Source organism: Salvia splendens, chromosome 11 (assembly GCF_004379255.2).
Source record: "Salvia splendens isolate huo1 chromosome 11, SspV2, whole genome shotgun sequence".
NCBI classification, from domain to species: domain Eukaryota; kingdom Viridiplantae; phylum Streptophyta; class Magnoliopsida; order Lamiales; family Lamiaceae; genus Salvia; species Salvia splendens.
The window spans coordinates 14,093,863-14,106,856 of record NC_056042.1 but is presented as its reverse complement, the minus strand read 5'-3'; the positions used below and the strand labels follow the sequence as shown (position 1 = coordinate 14,106,856).

Below are 12,994 nucleotides of genomic sequence, written 5' to 3'. Positions count from 1 at the left end.
AATCCCAAGGGGAGGGATGGTTGAAAATATAGCCCAGTTACTGTATTTACTGTGTTAATGTGTTTAAGTGTTTTTAGTTCTGTTTATGTGTATGTGTCCGTGCTTATGTGTTTTTCTTTGCGCCATAGTTTAGGGTCAAGGTTAGGATAGAGTCGGTCAGGGGAGTAACCAAGCTAGAATTCGACTTACTTGTATTGTTGTTCTTCACGCTTGAGGACAACCATGTGGTAAGTGTGAGCAGTTTGATAAGTCGTATTCTAGGCCTTGGTTACTGGTCAGTATAATGTGCATAATTGGAATATATCTGCAAAACAGTTGCTAAAGAGTGCAGGGAAGTGTTCCAGCCAGTATGGGAATGTTAGGAGAATTCAGATGAAAAGGGCATCGGGATGTTGCTATCCTGACCAGTATGCATGCTAAAAAGGCTCGAGATGGAGAAGAAGCATAGCTGGGAAGATTAGCCGCAAGCAAGGGGGCAAAAGAGTCACTTCATGTTTGAAGTCTACCCTAAAAATCAAGGGCAGGCATCCCTATAAAAGGAAGCCACTTGGAGAGAGAATCATCATCAATTAGTTCATGAACTCCTACGCGTAGTTAACAATCTCTCTTCGGTAGATCAATCCTTCAGCATTATCCTTCATATTCTCGTTCCTCGTCGACAGCCATGGTCACCTGAAGCTCATCAGTTCGCCGGAGTTCCACATCCTCTCGTTCCAGCCAGCGTGTTTCGTAGTGTTAGCAGTTTCATCGCCCGGAGTGGCAAACAATCTTTAATTGCTTTCTTAGTTAATCTTTACGTGTTTCCTTACGTTGGACCTGTTGCACTTTCAATTTCCGTTTGCTTTTGAAGAATTTCATTTAGATCCAAACACCTTTTATGCAATGAAGTTGTCTTTGAGCATCGTTTTCTGGTGAATCTGTTTCATTCTGCCTAGGTAGCTTAAATCCAGTAGTTACGGTAATTTCCAGTGTTGAATCGCATGTTTTCATTTCTGTAGTTAATCTGCCTGAGTTTGCAAGTCTAGATAGCTGTTAGATTTTAGATCTGAAATGGTTAAATGTGAAAGCTTAGTTTACGTAGTTTCTGCCACCTTGCATGTCACCCAGTAAGCATGATTTCAGTTTCGCTAGATTAATATTTTGATTTGGAGTTTTTAATTTTGGATCTGAGCTGCGAAGTTGGTTAATCTGTGTTTCTCGTTCATGAAATCTGAGATTGTTGATCTGAGTTTATTCATGTTGAAGAAGATAACATCCAATCCAAGTTCGGGACCACTTTTACTTTTTAGTTACTTTTGCTTTTGTCTTTACTTTTCTACCTTTTCAGCTGGTACCCTACAGATCTGTCAGTCCAGTCACCTAACTACCTCTTTTCCTCTGATATTCCGTTTAACTTTTTATAGTAATCCCGTACCTTACACATATTTTCAGAGACATAATGTCCCCTACTCTCACGTACACAGCTGCTTATCAAACGTCTCTCACACCCTCCTAATCAGTAGAGTAACATCTTAACTTCCAGCCTAGATAAAGTCTCAACCCAAAGCGTGTAGCTAACCAAACCTCTCCAGAATTTCACCACAATTTCCAAAGCGCATTCATCTCTGTGGGATTCGACCCTTACGTCCACTATACTAGTCAGTAGAAGTGGGTTGAGGATTATTGATACAAGATCAGGCATAGCTGGGTTCCATCCTGATCAGTAGGATACATCATGTGCTCGATACGACACCTGACACAAACCTGCTCTTTCAATGATGTACGGATTTATGATGGAATGGTCTTTGCTATGAAATGTTTAACATTCAGAATGAACTATTATGCTGTTGGAATGAAACTTTATCAGTCTTTGAAATGAGCTATTTTATGTTATTAAAATCATTATCTCTGTTAATCTTCACAAACATTTTAGTTAATAATGTTAATATTAATTTTGTGTTTATAGTGATTAACTGAATTTATTTAATATTTTACCTTTTTTTTTATCTCAGTGTCATACATCCCTGAATGTCCTTCCCAAATGAAGCCACATATTGGGCCGATTTTTCATACCCTGGATGATCATACTATGTTCTATAATAAATAGACACCTGTAAACATGGATCTCAAACGGTTTGGAGATCTGGTTACATGGCTATACGTTGTGTAGTAGAGAAGATGAGAAGCGAGTGAATCATAAACAGTCCGACACTAAACGTAGACGTTCCTCTAGATAGTATCTTTGAAAGGCTAAAGTCGCTTTTAAGTTTTGTAAAGGTACTGGTTATGTTGTTAAACAGTTTAAAGAGCGACATAATCACAATATGGTTCAATTACGTCATAAGCGGTTTATGAGACTCAATTGCAATATCGACCTAGTGCATCATAAATTCATATCGGATTGTGCAAGTGCAAATATCGGTCCCACGTTGATCTAAGAGCATATGTGGATGGTGTTGATGCACAAATGGTGAATGATATGATGCAGAAGGAGATATGTTTTTTCTTTCACATAAAATGTTTTTGTTCTTGTATAAATTTTATTCATCTTATTCCATGTTTTCTACGTCCTTAAGTATACAATTCCATAATAATCTTTATCTTATTCATTCATATCATTTGTAATCACGTATTAGTTATGTATATAATCATATCAAATAATGCGATCAAAATATACCAGTTTTCTTAATTTGTTTATATATACTAAAAGAAGTATTTTAGGCTATTCGATTTATGGTTTGGGCGTGAACTTATCTACAGGTTATGAATAGTTTTCCAGCCAATATGATCTCTTATTGCTATTTTGTTTATTTCTGTTTTGTTTAATGTGGTTCTTTTTTTTAGTTTGTTGATATTGTAATCGTTTCATCATGTAATCACAGTACTTTATCTTATAATCATCTAAAAATTGCACTCGACAATATACCAGTTTTGATTAATTTTGAGCTAATAATAAAAGAAGTATTTAGGCTATTCGATTTATGGTTTGGGTGGATGAACTTATCTACAGTTCGATGAATAGTTTTCCAGCCAATATGATCTCTTATTGCTATTTTGTTTATTTCTGTTTTGTTTAATGTGGTTCTTTTTTTTAGTTTTTGTACTTATTCAATTCAGTTTAATGTGTTCTGCTATGTGCAATATACCATTTTTAGTAAATCATTATTCTGAACGGTTTTGTTTATCTGATATAGTTTATTTATGCTCTTGTTGAACCAAAGTAGTGTATCCAATATTTTATGCAGAGAATTACTGAAGACCAAATGAAAAGAATCTTCTATTGTGGTTTAATATCTGTTCACAAATTATGCAGATAATTAAAATCCGTGGAAATATAGGGCCAATTTCAAATTTATGGTCGTATCTCTTTAAAAGCTTCCTTTCTCGATTTCTTGCCTTTTTTTGTCCAGCAGTATGAGATGAATAACTTCCTTTCTCGGTTTCTTCCCTTTTCCTCCAACTTTGTTGAGTCTTTCACCTTCCCTGCCAAACTCTTCATCAGGGGAACTTCCCATGTTTCTCTTCGATCCTAAAATAAGGATTATGGTTAGTATGCTTAATCAACAGAATGTATTACAATTATAATTTAATAAAACACCTGAAGTAGGACCATTGTTGCCACTGACGTTGTTGTCTTCTGAAGTAAAACCATTGTTCCCATCATTGCTTATATTGCCCTTAACATTCTGTAATCTGTCGTTGCTCCGTTTAGACTTCCCTTCTTCATTAGCTCGTTCACTATCAAATTCTAGAGCTTCTGAAAGTATCAGATAATATACATTACTGTAAAACCACTTCATTTCCAAACCACATATACATTTCATCAAACCAACATTTTTCAGTTTTAAATGAAATTATTCCAGTTAAATAATCAGAGTATGAAATTATCTCATCTAATAACCATCTTTCTTCATTTTATAAAGAAATCAATTCACCCCATAAACAGGAACATTTTTTACAACAAATACTTCAGGTTTATAGTATAGTTTATTCATCTTTATAAGAAATCACCTCAAACAAAACTTCGCTACATTTCTACACTGCCAAAGATATAATCAAAGATATGAAATTACATCATCTAATAACCAACTTTCTTCATTTTATAATTACATAATTTCACCCATAAACAGAGATATTAATAAAACATGTAACTAAATTTCATACAAGAGATGCTTTATCTTATGATATAATTTGTTCATCATTATAAAAAATCTCTGCATCTAAAATTTGGTCTAACAATGTATTGACTGACTCACCTTATGTTTGTGGTGTAGTTATCGTATGCTGGTTTGGACCTGCTATCATTTCCATCACATACTAACTGCGAGCCACCAGTCTTCATCATTTCTAACATACAAAACACATTATTCAATTGAATGCTCAGATTTCACACTCTGTGCATAAAAAAAATAGGAAATGTGTCATAATTCAAACCTTTCAGTATGCTGACCGGCGTACAAGAACCAACTAATTTATTAAACTTCTCTTGTGAATCAGTTCTAAATTCTTCTTTGTTACTATCAACACTAATCTCCTTAGGATGCGCCTATTTGTTTTCTCTATGCACAACAAGTTCAAAACAAAATGTCATAAATCCAGTAACAACACACATTAATCAGAAAGAAATACCTCAGTTGATGTTGAAAATACTTCATCCTGTTATTTTATATATTCGGTTACGTCAGTCCAAACTTCATCAATGAATACCACCACTGATTTGAATGAAAATATTTTCTTTACCTCATAAGTTTCAGAATTCCAGAATGAATCACTGAAAAAATAAACTAAATTAAAATCAGAACTGAACTAATTGGAAGAAAAAAGAGAATTAAAAAAACATGAAGCTTACTAAATTAACATATCACTGAACTCACCACCACCAAATCTGGAACGCAGATTCCGCTCATCGACAACCAAAATTCAAGACTTTAGTTTGTAAAGTTTTCATCGAATAGTAAAATTGTAGAATAAAAATAATACCGTTAAGTTTGGATCACCTTGGGTCCACCATGGTGATAATTGTTTGATAACTAAGGATAAGAAAACGGACCGATTTGAATGGTGCTGACGCGGTGGGAGAAGACGATTAGAATCGGGCCGCCGCGGTGAGGGAGAATACGATTGGAATCGCGCCGCTGCGGTGTGGGAGAAGATGATTGGTATCGCTCTGCCGCTGTGTGGGAGAAGACGATTTGAGTCGTTCCGCCGCATTGTGGGAAAAGAAGTGGGGAGTTGAAAAGTGAGGACGGGAAGTGGAAGTGGAAGCGGTGAAATTAATTTTACCCTAATTCATGGGTCCTTGTTTTACACAGAATCAATTTTACTTATTTTGTCTGCTTTAGAAAAAGACTATTCTATCCCTTGGCTGAAACAAATAATTAACTGGATGAATAAGGGGATTAAGATGTAGTATCTTTAATCTCAGCCATTAAAATCTAAATCCAATGATCAATATTTAGACAGAATATATATATATATATATATATATATATATATATATATATATATATATATAGGAAATGATCAATACAAAACTTGATCTCAATACAAAATCCAGACCAAATCCTGACCATGAGATTTGACAATCCAATGGTCAATAATTAAATAAAAACACGGAGGGTCATTGTAAAGCAGTTTTAGGTCATATTATAAACTTTGGGTTGAGGTCATGTTAAGATCATTTCATGTCATCCTTACTATAATGACGTAAAAATAAGCTTACAATGACCTAAAAATGACTTATGTATGCTTGGTTCTGCATTTTTGTATTAAGAATGGTTTTGCATGGATCAAAACCCTATATATATATATATATATATATATATATATATATATATATATATATATGATTGTATTCAATGTCGAACTAATTTTAAAGACCCAAGTTAAAATCTACCAAATATCATTATTTTATTAGCTGAAGGGTTGTTAAGTAATTCTCACTGTATTGTGTTTCCTTAAATCATGTCACGCATATTTGGAACAAATCTTCAGTATCTTTGTTTTGAAATTCACGATTAATTTTGCGTTTTCTACTTATGAATTCTGCTTTCATCGTTCGAATTCTTTCATTGTTTTTCATCGTCTAATTCTCCTTTCATCGACAAAAATCTGTTTCTATCGTTGGAAATCTATTTTCGACGTCATTCCGTGGAGGTTTCAAGCGCCTCCCACATCAATGGAAAATCCCTACTTCCGCGATCTTCTTCTTCTGTATCTTCATCAAATCGTGCCAATTTAACTCTGAAATCAAGCTTGAGAAATAAGCTTCTGAATCTTGTCGTGATATACACCGATCTGGTGAATTATTTGTAGTTGATATACCACTTCCATGTTCCATGGAGAATTCAAGGTCATCACAGATCAGATCAGACCGGACCTGCTCAAGATCATCGCTAATCAAATCGGACTTGCTCTAAGGTCATCGCAGGAATTACACATGTTTTGTAACTCCATATCACGAAATCAGATAGGGCAGCGACTCGAGGTCAGTCCTGGGATGAAATTCACCCGCAACTCGGCCCCAATGTAGTGTGCCACCGCCGTCGCTGCTATAGTGCCGTCATTCAATCACTTCATCTCATAATTACTGTACTTCATCTTATAATGAAATAACTTCACCCGAGAAATGGAAACATTTTGGTTAAATGAACCAATTATGAATAGTCCAAAACAAATAGCTTCATCTTATGATGAAATATCGTCATCTTTTACAGAAATAACTTCATCTTATAATGTAATTAATTCACGGTATATAGCTAAAATGAACCAAATTTGAACTATCAAACAAATCGAAACTCATATCTTGAAAACCACTGAGAAATCAGAACTCACCACAAAATACACTAAAAATGAATCGAAATTAGAAATTAATTATGCACTCACTTCATTTTATAATCACATTGCTTCATCTTATAATGAAATAACTTCACCCAAGAAATGAAAATATTTCGATTAAAATGAACAAAATTTGAACAGTCCATGTAACACCCCTTACTCGGTAGGTAAACCCACCGAATACGTGATGTCACATTTCAGTATCGACAACCCGTACTGAAAATTTTCTATTTTCTTTTTAGCTTAAAAAGCACAACAAAAATCTATTACATTTAAAAACTTAACATTTATCCAGCGGAAGATCAAAGATTGAACTATTAAACAACATGCCACGACTTTTAACCATGTTGACCACCAGTGACCCGCCAAAAATTGCAAAGCTGCGCGACCACACTGACATACTATCAACTCTAACCTGCAGGGGGTAAAAGAAGATAGGAGTAAGCTTTCCACAGCTCAGTAGATATATCAAAACTATGAAAATCAATTCTCTAATCTAAACTATATTGAGACTTTTACATTATTTATCTTTTACTTATAACCATTCATTCTTAGCACTTCCCACTTTCATAATTTACTATATTAATCTTTTACCCGTCAACACATTAATTTCCGTACCACCTTCCACATGTTGTCATTTCTTAAGACATCATATATCATCATTCTTTTCTTGTATTACCACATATCACTTTATTACAACATCTATACGTTCACCGTGTTTTCCAGATAATATCTCATATCAATACTATCACATTGCATCATAATTCTTCATATACTTACTTACAAAATACATGTTCCATATAATTCCTTAATCTATTCAATTAGCTAATTATTATTTATTCATTTATTCTTATCTTATAAGCATATTATTTCCCATAATCTGTCACACGTCTTATTTCCATATCCAAAGTCATTCAGTCAATTAATACTTTATGTCACATTCTTATCCACACACCAACGCAGACAAATTGCAAACGCATTTCAAACACATTTAACGATCACCAAGGTATTCATATACCGAAATACATATAATCAGGAATAATACACAACCTATATCATAAACAATTTCATATCCATATACATATGCCTCTCAATTCCTTTTTATTATTCTGTGACGGATCAGGCCTGGTATCTGCCCGGGATTTCCAATATGATTGACCCGAAGGTCCCAATATGATTGACCCGTAGGTCCCAATATGATGACCCGTAGGTCCCACTGTGATTTGACCCGAAGGTCCCAATATGATTTGACCCGAAGGTCCCAATATGATTGACCCGTAGGTCCCAATATGATTTGACCCGAAGGTCCCACTGTGATTTCAGATCTAGGACAAGACCGTCACAGATCCTCTTTAGTCGAATGATTCATATAATTACAATATCATATGCAAACCATATCAATTTCATCAATTACACATCCATATCTTATCCTACCAAATAATTCGAATATAATATACAAAACATATCTGTTGCACCAATCACATATCCATATCGTATTCTATCATCAATATCAAATATCGCATAACCATATTTAGTTCACACCATATAACCCAAATATTCACCGCAATCAACATATATCAATCAACCACATAATATATGTAAAATTAAAAGTGTGATTTATACACACTTCAACACATATTATCACATTTCACACCATATTATTTCTATCATCATCATATAATTATATTTATACCATTTCTTCGTAGAATTTCATATCAGGTTTATAAATATCATAATAAGTCCATCTGTGTCTTCTCTTGACATATATACAATTATCACATAGAATAACACATTATTATACATTTAATTCACATAGTTCAAACCAAATAAGTAAAGTTCATAGTAAGGATATCCTACCTCTTAGGCTTATGAACATAAGCATATTTCACCTTGATACTTCTCTACCTTCTAGGTTCACTCCTTTGTCTCCAAAACGCACTATAAGTTCCTTCGCCTTTATGCATAATATAAATAGCATAACTATTAATAACTCATATTTACCCAATATCATATTTTCATTATTAAATCATCTAAATAACTTCATTTGCTCTATTAACTTAATTTCCCCCTTATTCTTTAACATTACAATATAACAACAGCACTGGACTGATTTGTCATAAAAATTCTATATTCATTCGGAAGGATTTAGAGGCTTAATATAACATTTTTAAATACCCCATGAAGTCTATTTTACAATGAAACAAGATTCACTCAAAAATTCCTAATGATCTAGGAGATATCTTCATTTTCCACAAACTACTAAAATCAGACAGTTTCTGGCAATATTTTCTAAACAATTTATATATATATGAAATAAATTCCAAAACTCTCGAAATTATTCAGGTGACTACAAGACCCATCAAAAATAGTTTACAAATTGTTAAACAAACATCTTCACTTCCCTACGTATGTCAAATAATTCGGAACAGATGACTAGAAAAACAAGGATTTAATAATCTTCTTTATAACTTTTAGAAAATTCTTTTCCACTTCTTATTCAGTTGTCTCCTATATATATATATATATATATATATATATATAGGGTTTTCATCTATCAAAAGAAGCCCCTAAGTATAGAAATACAGACCATATACCCACCGTTAGATTTGGAGATGAACTGGATATGAATGGCCACGATCTGGATTGGTCAACGTTTTCTGTGGGTCATAATAGGAGCGATCTGTGTCATATAAGGGTAATTTAGGGATAGAAAATATAATGAACCGCCCTTCCATTTTTTAAGAGTGGATTAATTGGGATCATTACACCACATGCTATTAAGTTGAATCTTCGATTCCCACGCCATTCAGTTCCTCTCTCTCACCAAAAATACATCACTAAATCAGCAAACCCTACAGACTAGAATCAAACCAAATCGTCTCTGCGTCAAAATCACCCAAACCCTACCAAACTCAAACTATATTTTCGGCGACGAAGGAATCGTCTGGGCATCAAAATCGACTTCAAACCCATACTTGACAAGCACGATTTGTAGAGCGTCTTCTTCAACCATGGAGGACACAAGATCTTCTGGAACCGCGACACATGACGGAAAAGGTTTGTAAGTTTTTTTTTTTACAATTTGACAGAAACTCAACTCAAATCTGACCCAGAATTCAATTCCATTGGTTGGCTGTGACCTAGTCTATGAACGAAATACTGGGAAGAAGAAGGCACCGGCAAAACCTAAAGACCAGAAAGGTATGTCGACTACATTGTCTGGGTTATTATTTGAAGGAATGAAATTTTAGTTCTTTTTTGTGCACTTTGTTTTTTGTTCGTGTGTTTTTTCATAATCTGCTTTGTTTGTGTAAATGTTAAACACTAAATTATTGATGCTTCATGTACAGCATCACAAAAAAATCTCTGCAGAAAGTGAAAAAGGGGTAGCAAATGCAAGAGTTGTTACTAATTCTGGAAAAGGTCAGACAAAATAAATCATGACTTGATTTGATTGTGATTATATCTCAACTACATAATTGTTGTTTATTGAAGAGTATTAACCTCGTCTTGATGCAACGAATTTGGAGGCAAAAGTGGGCAAAGATAATTGATAGTAACGTTATGTCATACTAATACGATTCTGAAATCGACGAGGAGGGTGACCCAAAAGCGTACTTCAACAATGGTCGACAATCGAGCTTCTGGATCGGCGAGGCATGACGGAAAAGGTTAGTATGATTTCGTACAACGATTGACTTAAAATTTACAAAATCTGGCAAAATTTTCACTTCAATTGGTTGGATGTCACGTAGTGTATCAGAGAACGACGTGAAGAAGAAGATACCGCCGATCCCAAAAGCACCGAAAGGATGTTTAGATTACCACTATTTTAATGAAACGGTGTTAAGAGCTTGTAATTCTCTTTTTTAAATCATGTTTATATGTCGGTTGGATGTCATTGTTACTATATATTATTTCATCTGTAAGATGAGATAAACTTCCATTACAATGACCTTGGAATGCTTTCCTCTTGTTTCTTGTAGACGATAGCCCATGTGATTAGCATTATTCGATACATTGGATCATAGTAAATGAATATTTGTGCCATAGCATTGTTAAGTTAATTTGTGTCATAATATACCAACATTCGAGGCATGTCATAAAACTACTGAGTACCAGAATATCTCATACAATTTGATCGAAATGTTCGTATCAAACAAACTGAATATTAGTGTGACCGAAGAATATTCTCATGTTTTGAACATATTAAAAAAACCAAATACACGATTGTTCTCATGTTTTAAACATATTAAAAAAATCAAATATTAGTACGAGAGAAGAATACACAAACAATAACCAAAAACATCATCTATGTTTTTGGGTCATACTAAACGAATATTTGAGTCATGGAAACATATGGGTAAATTGGGTCATAATAATCGAATATTCGAGACATGACATAAAACTACTGAGTACAATAATACTGTTATAATGCCCAAAACATAATCTATTCTTTTGGTCATACTAGATGAATATTTGGGTCATGGAAACTTATGGGTAAATTGAGTCATAATAATCCCATATTCGAGTCATGACAAAAAACTACTGAGTACCAGAATGCATAATACAAATCTGAACGAACTGAGTAATTTCAAACAACGTGACATTGCAAATAAAATGGACTAAAAAAACTTAAACTGGCGTTACTTCAAAAACAAAATACATGGTATCAAACTTCAGAATTTCATCAATTGGTTTCTTCTTTTGGGCTGCGAAGTAGAATGTGTGTCGGATTCCATTTTTGGAGTTGGGATCTGCCAACGACAATGATGTACAATTGGAAATGGAACAGATTAAATCTGGAAAACGATTGGATTTGGGATCTTCCAACGACGATGGTATAGAATTGAGAATGGAAAAGATTAATCTGATACAAGTATAATGGAAGTTTGATGGTACAGTGGCTGAAGAAGATGAAGATAGGAAGGAGATGAAGTTGATGAAAATAAAATCATAACTCACGCGTAAGATTTGTTAGTGGAAAGATAAATGGCAAGATTATAGGAGATACCATAACAATAGAAATATAGCTAATGACTATATTAACCTTATTGGATTTTTAGGCATTAAAATAATAGGATTTACGTAATTAATTGAGCCATTAGATCCTTTAAAATCTAGATGATCTCGCCAGATCCAAAGGCTGAAAATTGGCCTCTATTTCTTGATTTAAACCCATTCTTGTTTGGATCAAAATCCTATATATATATATATATATATATATATATATATCATCAGGCTTGATCTTCGAACTACCAAAACCATCCATAAGGTATACTTTCATATTACATGCTTAGATTACAATAGCTTCTAATAATTTATTAAAATATGTCATAATCTATCACAAATCATGTATTCATCAATAATTCAAAGGTTCAAAGGTAGATCATTCTAATAACTCAAGTCATGAGAACAGAAATTTAAACATTTCAAACTAAATGAAATATCAATTTATACTCTGCAAATTAGGATAAGAAAGTAGTCCTACCTCAAGACTGTCCCGATTATAAGATTATATCATCGATGTAAGTTGAAAATTAGTGAAGAAAAATGGCCATGGAGTCTTGGGGAGGGGCTGCCGATTTCTTTGATGAAGAATTTGGGAAGAAGAATCCCAAAGTTTTTTTTTGATCTTAAAAGGTGCCTCCAACTATTATTTTAATACATGGACATTATGTTGCCATTTGGCATAATCCTACATCCCCCCCATGCATATAATAAATTTCTAGACTTCTCTATATACTTAAAAAGAACTCATCTTATTGTATTACTTGCAAGAGTAAAATCGCCACACGTAGATCAAGTCATTAGAGAAGTATAATTCATGCGAAATTACAAATTTGCCCTTCTATCAATTTCCTATACAAACATTAAACAAATTCTAATTTCTTGCATAATATTACTCATATTATACTTTTAATACTCATTTAGAAAGATACAATAACTCTCATTAACTATCACTTAATATTTAAATTTATTCAACCCTCTCGGCATAAAAAAAAACATTGCCGAAAACCTAATTTGTAAACTTTATTTATCCTGATTATAAACCTTCTAATTTCCGTTCATTTCCAACCATATATGATTTTCTAACACTTAATTTTCATTTAATCACTTTCTAATCATACACTTTGATATTTCAATTTATTTCCTTCTCAATTTTGAATTAACGTTT

At 33.4% G+C, this 12,994-nt stretch overlaps 1 long non-coding RNA gene across 2 annotated transcripts; it reads right to left on the bottom strand.

Annotated features, from left to right (window-relative positions):
* Window positions 1-7,030: 7,030 nt before the first annotated feature.
* LOC121754901 lies at window positions 7,031-12,464 on the bottom strand. Of its 2 annotated transcripts, XR_006040583.1 has the most exons (3): window positions 12,308-12,464; window positions 8,674-8,770; window positions 7,031-7,231 (listed from the first exon to the last, which is right to left on the bottom strand). It is a non-coding gene; the product is annotated as an uncharacterized LOC121754901 (long non-coding RNA). The 2 variants fall into 2 exon arrangements; XR_006040582.1 differs by lacking the exon at window positions 8,674-8,770.
* Between the last annotated feature and the right edge of the window lie 530 nt (window positions 12,465-12,994).